The following is an 18,389-nucleotide window of genomic DNA, read 5'->3' on the forward strand; positions in this document are numbered from 1 at the left end:
CACGGTTCCCACGGTGGCTGCATGTGGAGCAGTTGGGAATCAAACCCAGTTCTCCCAGATTAGAGTCCGCGCTCCTAACCAACACCCTTTTCATTACATTAAAGGGTTTTTGGAACACTGTCTATAAGGTACAATAAAAATTACCCCTATTGGGATACATATATATATATTCAACATTTTATTTATTTATTATTATATTTTTATCCCGCCCTCCCCGCGAACGGGCTCAGGGCGGCTAACAAACAAGGAAACGCATAAAAACCACCATTTTATCAAAATTAAAGTGCTCAGTGATGTTAATATTAATCATTTAGTCAAATAAGTCAAGTCAGGATGGTGATCAATAGATGTACCTCAAGCCCGAATCGGCAGTACCGCTCCATCAGAATACTGTAACTCAATCTTATAGGGGGCCGTCGATCTTAAATGGGCCATCCCAATGCCCCATGTTCCCATGAGGCAGTTGTTGGTGGTGGCGGCGGCTCCTACTCGAAGGCCTGGCGGAAGAACTCCGTCTTGCAGGCCCTGCGGAACTGTGAAAGGACTGTCCTCCGGGAGCTCATTCCACCAGGTAGGAGCCGCCACTGAGAAGGCCCTGGCCCTGGTTGCCACAAGCCTGGCCTCCTGGGGCCTGGAATGACCAGTCGATGTTGAGCCCCCAACCGTAGTGCTCACTGGGGTATCAATGGGGAAAGGCGGTCCCTCAGGTATGTCGGACCCCGGCCATTCAAATTCCGTAACCGATCTATTTCTCAAATACATTTTTAGTTTCACTGTTGCTGTGTACTCCATGCTGCATACTTTCGCCATTGCTGCATACCCCGGAAATCTTGTGGACCTTTAAGTTCCGTCTGGACTCGAAACTCGCTCTTCTGAAGATCCGGATCCCATTAGCGGATTCATCCAATCCTCCCCTGGCTGGTCGAAAGCTCAAAACTGGGGATGAATCCCGTGTCCGTCCCCTGAAGTTGGCCCCTGGATTCCGGGGCGGGACCACCTCGGTATGTCGGTGCATCGTGTGCTTGTTTGTGGGTTCGTTTTAATGTGGCACTTTAGCCCAGTTTAGCAGGGGTGCATCGTGGTGGGAAGCGTCCTGGAGTTACAGCTGCCTTATGGCGCCCCCTGGTAGGGTGTTCCAGGCAAGAGACGTTCAGCGGTGGTTCGCCCTTGCCTGCCTCTGCGTAGCAACCCTGGGCTTCCTTGGAGGTCTCCTGTCCAACTACTAGCCACAGCCGACTCTGCTTAGCCTCCGAGATCTGATGAGATCGGGCCAGCACGGGCCGTCCAGACCAAGGCAAGGTTGCATTTGTTGTCGTTCAGTCGCACAGTCGAGTCCGACTCTTCGCGACCCCGTGGACCACATCACGCCACGCCCTCCCGTCTCAGTGTTGCATAGCTGCTGTGAAATCGGGCGCAAAGAAAGCATCAGCGTGAAGTGTTCCGGGGGAAAGTGAAGATGGATTCTTGGCCGCCACACAAGGAAGCAGATTTGGCACCGATCCGCCCGGTCCCCACATTCCCACCTTAATAGCTGGGGATGAGATGTCTGTGTTCAGCCATGTCATCTACTGGAAGGGTAAAAGGTAAAGGTAAAAGTTCTTTTGAACTATGGTGCTGGAGAAGACTCTTGAGAGTCCCTTGGACTGCAAGAAGATCAAATCAGTCAATCCTAAAAGAAATCAACCCGGACTGTTCCCTGGAAGGCCAGATAATGAAACTGAAGCTCAAATACTTTGGCCACCAAATGAGAAGGGAGCACTCACTGGAGAAGACCCTGATGCTGGGAAAGATTGAAGGTCAGAGAAGACGGGGACGGCAAAGGATGAGATGGTTAGACAGTGTCATCGATGCAACGAACATGAAATTGAGCCAGCTTCAGAGGACGGCAGAAGACCGGAAGGCCTGGCGGGAGCTGGTCCATGGGGTCGCAAAGAGTCGGACTCGACTGTGCGACTGAACAACAACAACAAAGGTTTCCCTTGCTCGAAAGCCAGTCGAATCCGACTCTAGGGGGCGGTGCTCATCTCCCTTTCCAAGCCGAAGAGCCAGCGCTGTCCGAAGAGTTCGCCGTGGTCATGCGGCCAAGGCACACGGAACGCTGTCACCTTCCCACCGAAGCATTCCCTATTTATCTACTTGCAATTTCTTGCTTTCGAACTGCATCTCTCTGAGCCATCCAATGCACCTCTGGTCAAGAGATGCCCGGCACCTATGACCAGGGGAGAACCACGCTGTGTTGACAGCCGCAGCAGGAAGGATGGGTAAAGGGTGAAGATTTTTCCCCCAAAAGTCAACATTAACAATAAAGGAAACTGTCCATTGTGCATGCACGGCTGCACACCGGCACAACAGCGGCACACCTGTGCAAATGTACCCAGACCTCGCTGCGGTATTTTTAGACACGCAATCTGTCTGCTTCGGCAAACTTCGCCGCAGAGATTTTTGTTCCAGTCAGTTGCAGCCCGTTGGGCTTATGCAAAGCGAGCATTACGGGACACAGCAGAGATTTCCTCCTCCCCATAAAACAGTGTCATGTACGTTGTCAGTTGGAGATAAGGCAGATCCTGAATAAAAGGAAATGGAGCATCAGCCCATTTGAATGGATTTGTTTATTCGATGTGGCTCTTCTCTGGAGGAAATGCTGCTTCTATCAACAGTGGCTTGCAAAATTCCCATAATTAGATCCCCACCCCGGCTTCCAGAGAACTCCTCTTCCAGAGAAATGCCCACTGGCTTCTCGAACCCGGTGCTGCGTCCTACCCTCTTCTGGGGAAAAGATTTGCGTGTCAGTGGTTAACTTTTGGGGATGGAATAGAACCACTAGGCCACTGGGAACCTACAACAAGGTCTTGTCCCAAAGGTGGAATGGGGGCGTTTTAAAATCAGTTGATGGAGATGCCAGGGACTGAACCTGGGACCTTCAGCAAACAGAACAGGTCCTCTGTCACGAAGCCACAGCTTGTCTCCACAAGCACACGAACCTAGGAAGCAATTAATTGGTTATTGTATGGCACTGTGTGTCAAATAGCCAGGAGATCCTAAGATTGTCTGGCAGCCAGGAGTTCAAGCGCTTTTAGTGTTATGCACCACTTGGTGGCAAGCTAGGCTTGTCCTGAAGGCAAGAGACATTTCAGAGCTGGTTTGCCATTGCCTGCCTCTGTTATGAGCCTGGAGCCTGGTATTCCTTGGAGGTCGCCCTTCCAAATACTATCCAAAGCTGATATCTGATGCGATCGGGCTAGCCATCCGGGTCAGGGCATGAACATAGGAGGCGGTTTGGTGCTGAGATGGACCATTGGTCCATCGCCCTCGGTGATGCTTCCTCTAACTGGCCAGTGGCTTTCCAGCATCTCAAGTGGAGAACAGTCTTTCCTGGTTAGCCACTGACTAAGAGCCGTGAACAGGAGATGCCGGGGAGCCAGTGTTCCCTCTAAGCTGACTTAGTGTGAGCTAGCTCACAGTTTTTTAGCCTCTGGATCACTCTGGATCTCAGCTCAGGAAGGAGGGCTCCGGAACAAACTAATTCATGCAGCAGCTGAATCACTTGCTCACAGCTTTAATGCCAGTAGCTCACAAATGAGAATTTTTGCTCACAAGACTCCACAGCTTAGAGGGAGCATTGCCAGGGACTGAAACTGGGACCTTCTGCATGCCAAGCTGATGCTCTACCACTGAGCCACGGCCCCTCTTTACAGCTCTCGAGGGTCTCAGGCGGAGGTCTTTCTCATCACCTCCTGCCTGGTCCTTTTTAACTGGAGATCCCGCCAGGGATTGAACCTGGGACCTCCTGCATGCCAAGCAGAGGCTCTACCACTGAGCCACGGCCCCTCTTGACAGCTCTCCAGGGTCTCAGGCGGAGGTCTTTCCCATCACCTCCTGCCTGGTCCTTTTTAACTGGAGATGCCGGGGACTGAACCTGGGACCTCCTGCCTGGCCCTTTTTCACTGGAGATGCTGCCGGGGATTGTACCTGGGACCTTCTGCATGCCAAGCAGATGCTCTACCACTGAGCCACGGCCCCCACTCAGCCTCACCGGGAGAAAGCCATTCTGGGATCCAGAGGACGCCAGATGCTTGAATGCTTCCGTCCTCTGGAAGTATGGCTGCCCAACTCCCATCTATGGTTGGAGCATCCAATAACAGTGACAGTAGAAAGGTCATACCTCAGATGACTTACACTATGTCCACTAGGGTTCCCAACAGCGCCTCAGCAAATGCTGGAAGATTTGGGGGGACAGTGCTTGGGGAGGATGCTGTGATGTCACTTGCGGGTGACACTCTAGGACGTCTCCCCTAGAATCTGTGATCTGTACCATAGAGACTAGGGGGAATTCTCACAGCTTCACTCCGCACAGGCCATTTTTTAAATCCTGCTCCTCAATTCCTCGGGGGCAGGGAAATGAGGCTGGGGGTGGGCGATTCCTCACCCCAGGTGGGTAAATGGGAAGGCACACCCATCTGTTTATCTCCATCTCCAGGCCCTGGGGTATCAAACACAAGGCCATCGGCGCCACTGCGGACACCAGCTGAGCTGCTCTACGCGGCTCTTCGGCGCCACCTTTATGGGTGGACAGAAGGCAGTATTGCAGAGGCCAGCTCTGCAGCGATCAGATGACACACGAGGGCCAATAGGATACTGCCTAGTCCGACCAAACTGCTGAGCCCGGATTGGTCCTCAGTTTAATTAACAGCCCCATCCGCTCTTCGTCTCCTGTGGTTGCTTGACTGCTCACCCGGTCAGTTTGGTGTAGTGGTTAGGAGCGCGGGGTCTAATCTGGGAGAACCGGGTTTGATTCCCCGCTCCTCCACTTGCAGCTGGTGGTGTGACCTTGGGCCAGTCAAAAGTTCTCTCAGAGCTGTTCTTTAAAGGGCAGTCCTCTCGGGAGCTCTCTCAGCCCCACCTACCTCACAGGGTGTCTGTTGTGGGGACGGGACTCCTTCCGGTAGTGAAGGGCGGGGTATAAAGCCAGTCTGCCACCGCCAAAGTATGCTTTTGTGCATAACCTTCACAGGGAACGAGGAAACCGGGCTCCGGAAACACAGAAGTCGGGTGACTTTGCGGAGACTTTCCCATTTTTTGCAGAACGCTCCATGAAAAATGGCTTTGAGTGCCCCATAAAACGAAGCGCTAAGAGAGAGAGAGGGGGAAAAAGGGAGGAAGATGTGGAGGGAATGTGGTTTTCATGCTAATAAATCCATTTTTAAGCGTTTTAACGTAATTATATTTCAGGCAGAAATGTGGACTCATTAAAATTGCCTGTAATATACTGTAAGTACAGCATGTACCCCCCTCCAGAGGTTAAACGAGTATTTAATCTTAATTACAACATCCAATAAAGGCTAAAAATTGGGAAAAGGCCGGGAAAAAGCCAGAGCAGCTTTGAATGGCTCGGAAAATCAGAGACAGACTGGAAGAAAGGGAACTGGAGCAAGTTGGCGAGTCAGGTCTTCACTCTTTCGCCCACAAGGGCGTTGCACAGAGAGATAAGTGGCCTGTGACCCTTTCCCTTCCTTACCCCCCACCCCATAAATGCTCTTTCAAGGGACCGGCGGGCATACCTGCTATGGAATCCATCTTCACACCATTTTATATAGAACGCGGAACTCACTGCCACATGATGTGGCAATGGCCGCTTTGGGAAATTGGTATGGGTGGGGGAGGTCTAAGACCCGTTTTTCCATGCACCGTGGTCCCAATTGGAATTTGGCCCCCCTGCCCTGGAAGAACGTGGAGCCTCAGAACACGCGTCTCCACCAGATCCACGGATGCCCCCCAACAGAAATGCAAACCTGAGCCCAAAAAGGTACGCACAGAAGTCAAAAGCAAGGGTTATCCTCTGGCGCCACCTCTCTGCCAGGCCAAGAAATGCGCAGGTGGAGGCAAAGACATTACGTAGTATCTCGTTCCGTATCAGGGCTGCAGTTCCAGATGCTTCTGTAACAGACCTGGGCTCCCTCGGTCATCCCCAAGTCCAAGAAGCAGGCCTTTTTGTGAGTCCTTGAATGCGATTTCAAACAAAACAGCAAACGAACACCAGTGTGATGGAGAAAAGGACAGGGCAAATTTATGAAAGGGCAAAGAAACGGGCAGCGCACATGTTGTTAGGGCCCCGTAAAGTAGGAAGGCAGCATGAATATCGCCACACTTCAAGCAGGGGGACAGCGTCTAGGAAAGGTGGCTCGCTTAAGTCTAGATTCAGGTGGGGTCTCCGTGTTGGTCTAAAGCAACGGAATAAAAATCGAGTCCAGTGGCACCGTTAAGACCAACAAAGTTTAAATCTGGGTATAAGCTTTCGTGTGCACGCATGCACACCTCCCGTCTCACACAGCAACCGACCAGTTCCTCTGGACGGCCAACCACAGGACACGGAGGCCGAGGCCTTCCCCTGATAAAACAATCAGAAGAGCCCTGCTGGATCAGACCAGGGAGGGTCCATCTAGTCCAGCATCCCCTCTCACACGGTGGCCAACCAGTTCCTCTGGAGGGCCAACCACAAGGCACAGAGGCCTTCCCCTGATCAGAACCTCAGAAGAGCCCTGCTGGATCAGACCAGTGAGGGCCCATCTAGCCCAGCATCCCATTTCACAGTTCCTCTGCAGGTCCAACAATGGGGCACAGAAGCCAAAACCTTCCCCTGAGAAGAACATCAGAGGAGCCCTGCTGGATCAGACCAGTGAGGGCCCATCTAGCCCAGCATCCCATTTCACAGTTCCTCTGCAGGTCCAACAATGGGGCACAGAAGCCAAAACCTTCCCCTGAGAAGAACATCAGAGGAGCCCTGCTGGATCAGACCAGTGAGGGCCCATCTAGCCCAGCATCCCATTTCACAGTTCCTCTGCAGGTCCAACAATGGGGCACAGAAGCCAAAACCTTCCCCTGAGAAGAACATCAGAGGAGCCCTGCTGGATCAGACCAGTGAGGGCCCATCTAGCCCAGCATCCCATTTCACAGTTCCTCTGCAGGTCCAACAATGGGGCACAGAAGCCAAAACCTTCCCCTGAGAAGAACATCAGAGGAGCCCTGCTGGATCAGACCAGTGAGGGTCCATCTAGTCCAGCATCCCGTCTCACACAGGGGCCAGCCAGTTCCTCTGGAGGGCCAACAACAGGGCAGGGAGGCCGAGGCCTTCCCCTGAGAAGAACACCAGAAGAGCCCTGCTGGATCAGACCAGTGAGGGTCCATCTAGTCCAGCATCCTGCAATACCCAGTGGCCAACCATTTCCACTGGAGAGCCAAACACAACAGGGCACAGAGGCCGAGGCCTTCCCCTGACGCTGCCCCTCCTGGACACCGGCAGGGGATGGTGAGTAGGGTTGCCAGATCCAGTCTGGGAAACTCCTGGAGATTTGGGGACAGGCCCTGGGGAGGACACAGACCTCAGTGGGGGGCAGTGCCATAGAGCACCCATTTTCTCCAGGGGATCTGATGTCTGTAGTCTGGAGCTGATCTGTAATTCCAGGGGGTTCCCAGGTCCCGCCTGGAGGCTGGCCTCCCTACTCCCTCCTGGCAGAGGGATTCAGAAGTTTGCTGCCTCTGGACATGGACGTTGAAAGATCCCGCTGTATATTATTTATCTGTCATGAGCTGCAGACACATCATTCTCTGTCCTGAACCAGCGCCGGGGCATAACGATCAAGAGGACAAGCGTGGAAAGCCTGAAATTAAATCCTGGAATGCGGAGGCCAAGGATGCTGAGGCCATGGAAGACACCAGTCTGCCTAGACTGCACAATATTATTTTGGTGTTGTGTGAGCCTACGAAAAGCCTGGGGGTTCTCCTTGGGCCCGTGCCGGGATTTCTAGGAAAACCGGTGAGTGCCGGGACCAAGAGCGGTCTGGTTTGAAAGCTCCCCACCTGCGCCAGTTTGGTGTCGTGGTTAAGCGCGCGGACTCTAATCTGGGAGAACCGGGTTTGATTTCCCCACTCCTCCACTTGCACCTGCTGGATGACCTTGGGCAAGCCATAGTTCCGTCAGAGCTGTTATTGAAAAAGAGCCGTTTCTGTCAGAGCTCTCTCAGCCCCACCTACCTCACAGGGTGTCTGTCTGTTGTGGGGAGGGGAAGGGAAAGGAGTCTGTAAGCCGCTCTGAGACTCCCTTGGGTAGTGAAGGGCGGGGGATAAATCCAATCTCCTCCTCCTCCTCCTCTTCTTCTCAGCCTATCCCACCTTACAGGGTTGTTGTGGAGATAAAATGGAGGGCAGGAGAATGACATAAACTGCCTTGGGGAGAAAGGCTAAGTAAATAAACATGATGTTGAATTAAATAGCCATGGCAGCTACATGGAACCCCCATGCAGGTGGTCTCAAGAGGACGAGATGCTGGGGAAATATTTGAGGGTGGCGTTCCCGTCCTCTTGGCTTGGGGGCTTCCCAGTGTTGAAAACCCAGTGCTGGAAACAGGATGCTGGGTTAGCTAAGCGCCCTTCGGTCCAATCCAGCCCAGCCCTTCTTATGCTGTGCTACTGAAAAAGATGCCCCGGTATTTAAATCCAATTAGGCAAATCGCAGCTGATTAACCCTCTCGGAAGTCCCTTAATTGGCTGACAGCCGGCCGAAGTGTCCAAAGTATGCGCAGCAGGTGGATCCGGGTGACTCAGGGCCCCGATCCTGTGTCAGGCATATCAGAGGATGTTTCCCCACCAATTTCAAAGGGATGCCAGGTAGCCCGAGGCATGGGGTGAGCGCGCCCGTCACCTGGCATGTGGAAGAACCAGCCGCCTGGCGTGAAGGGCAAGCTACACGGAGCGAGGTAATAAGGCAGGAGGGACGAGCGTGAGCCGATTGTGGCTAATTACAGTCCCGACGGCGCATGCTTCGACGTGGCAATCGGCTGGGCCACGCCTGGACACAGATTGCTTGTTTGTTAGCACAGTCAACAACACTCAAATGGTGCATGGAATGAGGGGAGGGGATCTCCATCTCTTCTTCCTTCCGTTATTGTTTTGTTTACACCAAGCTCTTCTCCTTGAGGGGAGGCCAGTGGCGGCTCACATTCATCTCCTCTCCTCTATTTTATCCTCACAAACAACCCTGTGAGGTAGGTTAGGCCGAGAGCGCGGTGCCTGGCGCAAGCTCCCCTGGCCAGCTTCTAGGGCAGAGTGGGGATTCGGGCCTGGGCGGCATGGGTTCGACCATGACACCACACTGGCCCTCCGCGGTAAATTACTGGGGAGGTTCTGAGCCAAGCATCCTCCCATGACAGAAATAGCCGTCACAGCAGAGGTGCTCCCCGCAGGGAGAAAGGTAATACTTCAGCGAGTCTTCCAGAGAAGCTACTGTTTCAAAGAGATGGAGGAAAAGCCAAGATTAAAGCTTTCTTTGGGGGAAAATACACTTTGGGAAAGGAGGAAGCAGATACATTTTGGGAGGCACCACGGTGGAGGAAATCACTGTTGTAAACACTACACTATACAGGCCAAAGTTTGATTCCACTGGCACCTTTAAGACCCACAAAGTTTAATTCTGGGTATAAGCTTTCAAGCTCATGCACATCTTTACTTTTCTTTTTTTAACATTTTATTTTCAGTTTCACAAACAGTAAAATAAACCAAACAAATCCTTTTAGAATTCATATTTTTCCAAAAACAAGGTTTGTCTTTCTAATTTAACAATTGATATTCTTAGCTAGCATTTTCCATTCCTACTATAGCTTCTTAATTTTCAGCCAGTCATATATTATGTCCCATCTCATCCAAAAATCTTCCTCTGGCTTATTTTGTCATTATTTGTCCAAGTCAGCTATCTCTAGTATCTTGTTTTGAAGTTCTCTTATCGAAGGTATATTTTTAGATTTCCATCGCCTTGCTATCAATATTCTGGCTGTGGTTAAGAAATATGTAATTATTTGTGTATGTTTTTTATTTTATCTGGAATCAAATAGCCATATTTCTGGTATTAGAGGAATATTGATTTTTAAAATATCTAAAAATATTTTCGCAATTTTCCCCCAGAATTTCTGAATTCTATCACATCTCCACCAAATGTGGAGATACGTTCCTACATTTTTTCCACATCTCCAACATAACTTGGACGACTTTGGAAAGCATTTTGCTATTTTAGCGGGGGTCCAATGCCACCTGTAGAACATTTTATATATGTTCTCCTTATATAGGGTAGCTCTCATAAATTTTAATGAATTCCATGTTTTAGTCCATTGTTCTGCCTCTATCGGGTGCCCGATCTCTTTTATCCAAGCTAGCATTTATGGTTTTATAATTTCTTCTCATGCACACCTTTAAGACCCACAAAGTTTAATTCCAGGTATAAGCTTTCAAGTGCATGCACACCTTTAAGACCCACAAAGTTTAATTCTGGGTATAAGCTTGTAAATATTCTTCAACAAATTAAAGTGCTGGTGCTATGGTAAACTGTCTTGTGTCCTTTGTTCTTCCAAATCCGATTATCGCAGATGGTGTACGAACACTCCTGCATAGCCCTGACGGAACTGTCAACAATGTCAAACTCGGGCCTCACTTACCACATATCTCCTGTTTCTTACACTCATGTTCTGTTGCATTAGGGGTTACTGTCCCACATTTCATTACTCCTAGACGGACCGAATGGGAGCGATGATTGGTCGCTTGGCATAGTTGGAATTTCAGTATATTGGCAGAACTGGTGTCTGGGCCCCAGTTCCGACACAGGAGGTGTCTATGCTTGGAACCTCTCTTTTTTGTTGTTGTTGTTCAGTCGCACAGTCGAGTCCGACTCTTTGTGACCCCATGGACCAGATCCCGCCAGGCCTTCCGGTCTTCCGCCGTCCTCTGAAGTTGGCTCAATTTCATGTTCGTTGCATCTATGACACTGTCTAACCATCTCATCCTTTGCTGTCCCCGTCTTCTTTAGCTTCAATCTTTCCCAGCATCAGGGTCTTCTCCCGTGAGGGCTCCCTTCTCATTGGGTGACCAAAGTATTTGAGCTTCAGTTTCAATCTCTGGCCTTCCAGGGAACAGTCAGGGTTGATTTCTTTTAGGATTGACTGATTTGATCTCCTTGCAGTCCAAGGGACTCTCAAGAGTCTTCTCCAGCACCATAGTTCAAAAGAATATATTCTTCAGTGCTCGGAACCTCTCTACCTCTTAATAAACAAATCTGGCTGCTACAAGACTGTTGTGTTTGTGAGAGTGAGTGCATCCAGGACTTGACATAGTGTCAGAACTGGGTCCCAGACCTTTGATTCCGTTTCTTCCCAGCTTTCTCAAAGAGGCAACAGAACAAAATCCATGTATCCAAAATATCATTCAAAGACAGACAATAATTCAACAAGCACAGTTTTCAGAAGGAGACGTTTCAAAGATGTCTGAATGTTATCTTGTTTCCGTGGAGCTCTCCATGGTTTGTATCACACCTCCCAAACGGCTGTTGCTGCAGACTGTGAGAGTCAGTACGGTGTGGTGGTTACAGTGTCAGGTCAGGATCCGGGAGAGCCAGGTTCGAATCCCCGCTTGTGACATGGAAGCTCGCTGGGTGACCTTGGGCCAGTCACATGCCCTCAGCCTCACCTACTTCACAGGGTTGTTGTGAGGATAGAACAGAGGAGAGAACGGTGTAAGCGACTTTGGTTATTGGTTATTTGGTTATTTGGTTCCCCATTGGAATGAAGGCTGGGATTTGAAGAGAGTAAATAAATAATTGTGAGTGAGCGACAAATCATGTCCCTGTTGTACATATTAGTCAAATGAGGAGGAAGATCTATATTTTATTTCAATTAACAAGAAAACAGTTGGACCAAATAGTCCATCCAAAATTGACTACTTTCTTCTCAGCATATTTAGGGAATATGCTTCAATTAACAGGAAAAACCATTGGACCCAATAACTCATCAAAAATTGACAACTTTCTTCTTTTTCTTCATCTTGAACATATTCTGAACATATTCAGGAAATACATGATATTTTATACATGGACTGACATCACCAAGAAAACAATATTCAAAAAACATAATTGTTTACAAAAGACAGTGGTAATTTGAGTAATAATTCTCTGATTGGCCAGATATAAAGAAACATATATCTACGTCAAACTAAGTGTTTACTTAACCTAACCTAAATGATAATGGACAAGGATTCGTCATATCCCAAACAAAGGTATTCATTACTGATACGAGACTAAAATCTTATCTGACCCAGACATTGAAAGGTTTGCCCTAAGAACTACAGAATCATGAACTTTGTACCTATTATGTTTTCTGCTAACAATATCAGACCTACAAGAGGAAAGCCTTCTATATAACAGGCCTTTCTAACATCCTAATAAAATATTACTTAAAGAACAAATCTATAAAAACCAGAGAAATATGAATATGAACAATCAAGAAAAAAAAACCTATATATGAAAATCTTTATATTCCCATTCATACTACCAGGGCCGGATTTAGACTTGTTGAGGCCCTAAGCTATACAAAACCCAGAGGCCCCCTACTGTTTTAAATTACATCAGCTGGTCTCAGAAAAATTTATAATATATACGCCTTTTTAATATTTGAAATCATTTTTTAAAATTGTGTTTTTATTCGAGGCCCCAGCAGATTGCGAGGCCCTAAGCTGTAGCTTATTTAGCTTATGCGTAAATCTGGCACTGCATACTACATCCCCACGGGGTGGCCTGAGCCAACAGAAGTTCATAGGGTGCCCCCCTCTCCGCCCTCCCTAGGGTTACCAGCTCCAGGTTGGGAAATACCTGAAGATTGGGGGGTGGAGTCCGGGGAGGGCGGGGTTTGAGGAGAGGGATTCAGTGGGGTATGGTGGCCTGCAAGCCCACCTGCCGAAGCGGCCATTTTCTCCAGGAGAAGTGGAATAAGTGTTTTGATTAATTAATCAGTTCATGATTTACGTAGTCTGGAGACCAGTTATAATAGCAGGAGACGGGCAACCAGTGTTCCCTCTAAGCTGAGTTAGTGTGAGCTAGCTCACAGTTTTTTAACCTCCGGCTCACGCATTTTTGCCTTAGCTCAGGAAGGACGATGGCAGAGGAGACTAATTTATGCAGTATAGCCAAATGGCATATATGTATGCAGTATAGCCGAATGGCTCGCTCACAACTTGAATGCCAGCAGCTCACGAAGTAGAATTTTTGCTCACGAGGCCCCACAGCTTAGGGGGAGCATTGCTGGCAACCAGAGGTTGTAACCCTGGCCAACCTCCAGCCCCCACCAAAGGACCACAGTGCGTAAGGCTATCTAGAACAACTAAAGCACCATATCGAATCCAATTAATCTTGTAATTGTACACAAACACTTGTCAACAACAGAGGATGCTTCGAACTTTTTTTTTTGAGCCCCCGGAGGGGATTTTTTATTATTTTTTATCACTACAAAAACTACAACAGAAGAAAGGGGAGGGGGAACTACATATACAGGATAAAGTAAAGAACCCACTACTGACTAAAAACCCAAGAGAGGAGATCCTCCAGTTAGCTAAGATACATCAAGTCTACCCATCATTAATCCCTTTATACTGAGTCAAAGTTTTAGCACTTTTTCTTTAAAGCTTAGATTTAACTGTCTAGAAACAGTACCCCCAATCATCCCATAACAAAAGTCTCAAAGGCACAATTCAGAATCCTTCAGCCTTTACTTCTCCTTTCCCCTTCTCTTCCGCAGCTTATAAGGACTTTTTGGTGCGATGCTTCGAACTTCTCTTTCGCATTGTTATCGATCTTGAATCCCCTTGTATCTGTCATTATGGTTCCGAACTGGTTTCTACGTCCCCTCAGTGGCTTTACTGCTTTGTTTCTGGTTTGTTTGTTGGAGAATTTGGAAACAAAAACAAACAATAAAGGATGCTAGTAGTATTTCTAAAAACTGAAATGGTCTATTATTCAAACAAGATAATTACCAAACACAATCATACGCTTAAACAAAGACTGTCAGAGCCTAACACACTTTGCACAATAGAACTAGAGGGCAAAGGACACAATATGTGACATAGACACAAGCCCAGCTCATGGGCTACAGCAGGTTCATGTGTTAAAGTACACAAAGTGTATTAGGCTCTTACAGCCTTTGTTTAAGCTCAGAGCTATTTTTGGGCAGGAACACACAGGAACGGAGTTCTGGCTGGCTCCGGAGTTGGCCATGCCCAGCTGGAGCTCATTAGTATAATAGGCCACACCCAACAGCAGAAACTCATTAGGATTGGCTACATTAGGGGTGTGTGGCCTAACATGCAAAGGAGTCCCTGCTACAAAAAAAGGCCTGCAACAAACAAGGTAAACAGAATAAGAAGGGAAAGGTGGGTGTGGCTGGATGAGCACACTTCTGGTAACATGGGGGTGTGGCCTAATATGCCAATGAGCTGTGCTGTCAGGGGGTGTGGCCTAATATGCTAATGAGTTTCTGTTGTTGGGTGTGGCCTATTATGCTAATGAGTTCCTGCTGGACTTTATCTACAAAAAAGCCCTGTTTAAGCTTATGACTGAATTTAATTATTTTGTGTAATGAATAAGAGCTTGTTAAAAGTGTTGCACTCTTTAACTTCTCTTTCACATTGTTATCAGTCCTTGTTCCTGAATTACCTTATATTCCTTATTATGGTTCTGAATTGGTTTCTACATCCCCTCAATGGCTTTATTGCTTTGTATGTGATTTGCTTGTTGGAAAACACACAAACACACATATAAAAAACCCAACAATATACCATTTCAATTTTTGGAAGTACTAGCGTCCTTTATTGTTGATAAATCAGTGTTCTCTCTAAGCTGAGTTAGTGTGAGCTAGCTCACAGTTGTTTTAGCCTCCAGCTCACACATTTTTGTCCTCGCTTCGAAGGATGGCTCCAGAGGAAACTAACTTATGCAGTAGCCGAATCACCTGTTCACAACTTTAATGCCTGTAGCTCACAAAGCAGAATTTTTGCTTACAAGACTCCACAGCTTAGAGGGAGCATTGGATTTTGTAGGGATCTACTAAAAGGAAGGACAGGATTGCCCATTGGAAACAATGGGAGACGCTGGAAGGCCCATTGGAAATCATGGGAGCCTGGAGCCCATGCAAGTCAATTGGCATTCCAGGTTCCCATGATTTCCAATGGGCCTTCCAGCGTCTCCCATTGTTTCCAATGGGCAATCCTGTCCTTCCTTTTAGTAGATCCCTACAAAATCCAATGCTCCCTCTAAGCTGTGGAGTCTTGTAAGCAAAAATTTTTTAAACTGTTTTTATGTGAATGGTCATTTCCAGACCAAATATGTAAGCCGCCCTGAGCCCGCTCGCGGGGAGGGCGGGGTATAAATTAAATTAATCAAACAAATAAAATAAAGCTGTACCCCCTGTCGCCCTCCAGCCCCCACTTGGAAGTCGGCGGCCCAACCTGTAGCCCTGGTCGCCCTCCCGCCCCCGCCTGGAGGTTGGCCACCCGCGCCCTCCTCCGGCCACGCCGCCCTTTGAAGAAGACGAAGAAGAAGAGCAACAAAGTTGCAACGGCCGGCGAGTTCCCGACGTTCCGAGGGCGCTGATTGGAGGCGGCGCGCGGGCGGCAGCCAATGAGGCGCGGCGCAGGGCCGATTCGGACGGGAGTGGGACGCGGCGGCCGTTGAGCGAGAGAGCGAGCGAGAGCGAGAGAAAGAGCCCGGCGGAGGCGGTGGGACGGCGGCGCGGGGAGGGAGGTGAGCCCGGTCCTTCCCCTCGTCCCCTTATTGGCGCGCACGGGTGGGGGTCCTCTTCCTCGAGAGCAGCACGCCCTCCCTGCTGTGTAGGCCCTTCTCAACCCCCCACCCGTGCCAGCTCCGGGTTTGGACGTTCCTGGAGGTTTGTGGGGGTGGAGCCTGCGGGAGGGCGGGGTTTGGAGAGGAGCCTCCGCGTGGGGAGGGGGCGTGCTGCGGGGTCCCCACCCTACAAAGGAGCCGTTTCCTCCCCCCGGGGGGGGGGGACGACCAATGCTCCCTCTAAGCTGCGGGGTCCTGCGAGCAAAAATTCTACTTTTGTGAGCCACTGGCGTTGAAGTTGTGAGCGAGCGATTGGGCTACACTGCATAAGCGAGTCTGCTCCGGAGCCCCATCCTTCCGGAGCCAAGACAAGAATGTGTGTGAGCCTGAGGCTAAAAAACCGTGAGCTAGCTCACACTAACTCAGCCTAGAGGGAACACTGCTTGCAAGCCCTGCTCCCTCTAAGCGGTGGAGTCCTGTGAGCAAAAATTCTACTTTTGTGAGCCACTGGCGTTGAAGTTGTGAGCGAGCGATTGGGCTACACTGCATAAGCGAGTCTGCTCCGGAGCCCCATCCTTCCGGAGCCAAGACAAGAATGTGTGTGAGCCTGAGGCTAAAAAACCGTGAGCTAGCTCACACTAACTCAGCCTAGAGGGAACACTGCTTGCAAGCCCTGCTCCCTCTAAGCTGCGGGGTCCTGCGAGCAAAAATTCTACTTTTGTGAGCCACTGGCGTTGAAGTTGTGAGCGAGCGATTGGGCTACACTGCATAAGCGAGTCTGCTCCGGAGCCCCATCCTTCCGGAGCCAAGACAAGAATGTGTGTGAGCCTGAGGCTAAAAAACCGTGAGCTAGCTCACACTAACTCAGCCTAGAGGGAACACTGCTTGCAAGCCCTGCTCCCTCTAAGCGGTGGAGTCCTGTGAGCAAAAATTCTGCCATGTGGGCTCCTGGCCTTGAAGTTGTGAGCGAGCCATTCGGCTGCTGCATAAACTAGTTTGCTGCTCTGGAGCCACCTCCTTCCCAAGACAAAAAATGTGTGAGCCGGAGGCTAAAAGACTGGGAGCTAGCTCACACCAACTCAGCTTAGAGGGAACACTGGGGGCGAGGACTGATCCTTGCAGACTGGAGATCAGTTGCAGTTCTGGGGGTTCTCCAGGCGCCCCCTGGAGCCTGGCAACCCTAGCCCTGCCCCCGTGCTGGCGTTCACTGGGGCAAGGCCTAGGGCAGTCCCTAAGACCCAGGGCTGAAACCAGCAGACCCAGATCTCCTGCCCTGTCCTTATTTAAAAAGAAAATCCCAAGTTTCTAGACCCGGTTGGGGAAGCGGTTCGGACCACAGGGTGAAATGGCGTTCTGGATTTCGGCACCGAGCAACCGGATCCCCAAGAGGGGGCTTGGGGAAGTTCTGGCGCCCAAAACCGAACCGGATTCTTGCAGCGATCCAAACAGCATCTGGACTGGCAGCCACTCCGTCAGCTGCGTGAAGGGCGCGCTCCGTTGGCAGACACGCACACCGGCTGGCACAGAGCACTGTCAACAGTGGGGGCCAAAGGGCACGGAAGGCGGGAGAGGCTGCATTTTCTGCGGCCGTCTCCGTCAGAGGAGACAAGGCAGACTTGGTAGCCAGTCAGGGTTTGGTTGCGATTATGGATTCCTCTCGCACTACGGGCCTTGAGCTTATTTTAAGGTCTCTTTGGCTGTGTCTGTGTCACTAAGGCGCGTCCAGTCCCCCAACCTCCCTTGGCCTTCAACCCTCCTCAGCTGCCGTTCTGCCAAAGGGTTGGGGGAGGGAGGAGAGAAGATTTTGTTCTTAAAAGATCAACCATCACACATCCCTACAGCCTTATAACATCGTAACAATCCTATCTTCTAGTTCCTCTGAACCCCCCCCCAGCGTTCATTTAAAAAACAAACTCCGCTCTCGCCCTTTTTGTTGCTGAGATGTAAGGGGAAAGGCACACCACTGCAATGGAAAAAGGCCAGAGACTTTTTTTAAAAAAAAAAGAAAAGGAAAGTGGGAAATTTGGATCAAGTGGTTAAGATGCTGAACTGCAGGCTGTGGAAGGTCAGGAGTTCAGGAGTTCGAGACCCGGGTGCCGCATGACGGAGTGAGCTCCCGTCTCTAGTTCCAGCTCCTGCCAACCTAGCAGTTCGAAAGCAAGACATTGCAAGTAGATAAATAGGGACCACTTCGGTGGGAACAGCGTTCCGTGCGCCTCCGTGTTTAGTCATGGCGGCCACATGAGCACGGAAATATCTTTGGACAGCGCTGGCTCTTCGGCTTTGAAACGGAGATGAGCATCGCGACCCTAGAGTCAGATTCGACTGGCTTTCGAGCAAGGGAAACCTTTACCTTTACTTTAATCTCATAAGACTATAGCCGTATGTCAGTTTCTCTTCTTAAAAAGCCAGGGGAAAAACTCTCTATTCCTCGAGGGAAGGAGGTGGCTGTCTTGGAGGCATTTGGCTGGGGAAGCAGGATATCATTAACATTCAACCAGGCCTCCGTTTCTGCCGTCAACGAGCTTCTGCCGTCTCTGGCTTCTATCATAGGAGCCGATTGTTTTTGTTCAGGGCGGGAGGGTGGCGGATTCCTGACTCCCTCGCCCGGGGCAGTGGCCGGGAAGAAGCGCTGGCAAGAGGCCGTGGCTGAAACCTTGTCCGTGTCCCAAATTAGTGGGAGGGCGTGAGGCCAGCCTTTCCGGAATAAGATAGGGACGCTGTCAGCGGCCTACTTTATAGGTCTGTTG

General features: G+C 49.9%; 1 protein-coding gene across 1 annotated transcript in view; it reads left to right on the forward strand.

Annotated features, from left to right (window-relative positions):
- Positions 1-15,554: 15,554 nt before the first annotated feature.
- Positions 15,555-18,389, forward strand: part of NDE1 (nudE neurodevelopment protein 1) — a 19,770-nt gene continuing 16,935 nt past the window's right edge. Inside the window, exon 1 of the mRNA XM_015409916.1 lies at positions 15,555-15,600. The gene's annotated coding sequence lies outside the window, so the exon portion shown is untranslated. The remainder of the gene's footprint in view (positions 15,601-18,389) is intronic.

Source organism: Gekko japonicus, unplaced genomic scaffold, assembly GCF_001447785.1.
Source record: "Gekko japonicus isolate JY-2015 unplaced genomic scaffold, Gekko_japonicus_V1.1 scaffold78, whole genome shotgun sequence".
NCBI classification, from domain to species: domain Eukaryota; kingdom Metazoa; phylum Chordata; class Lepidosauria; order Squamata; family Gekkonidae; genus Gekko; species Gekko japonicus.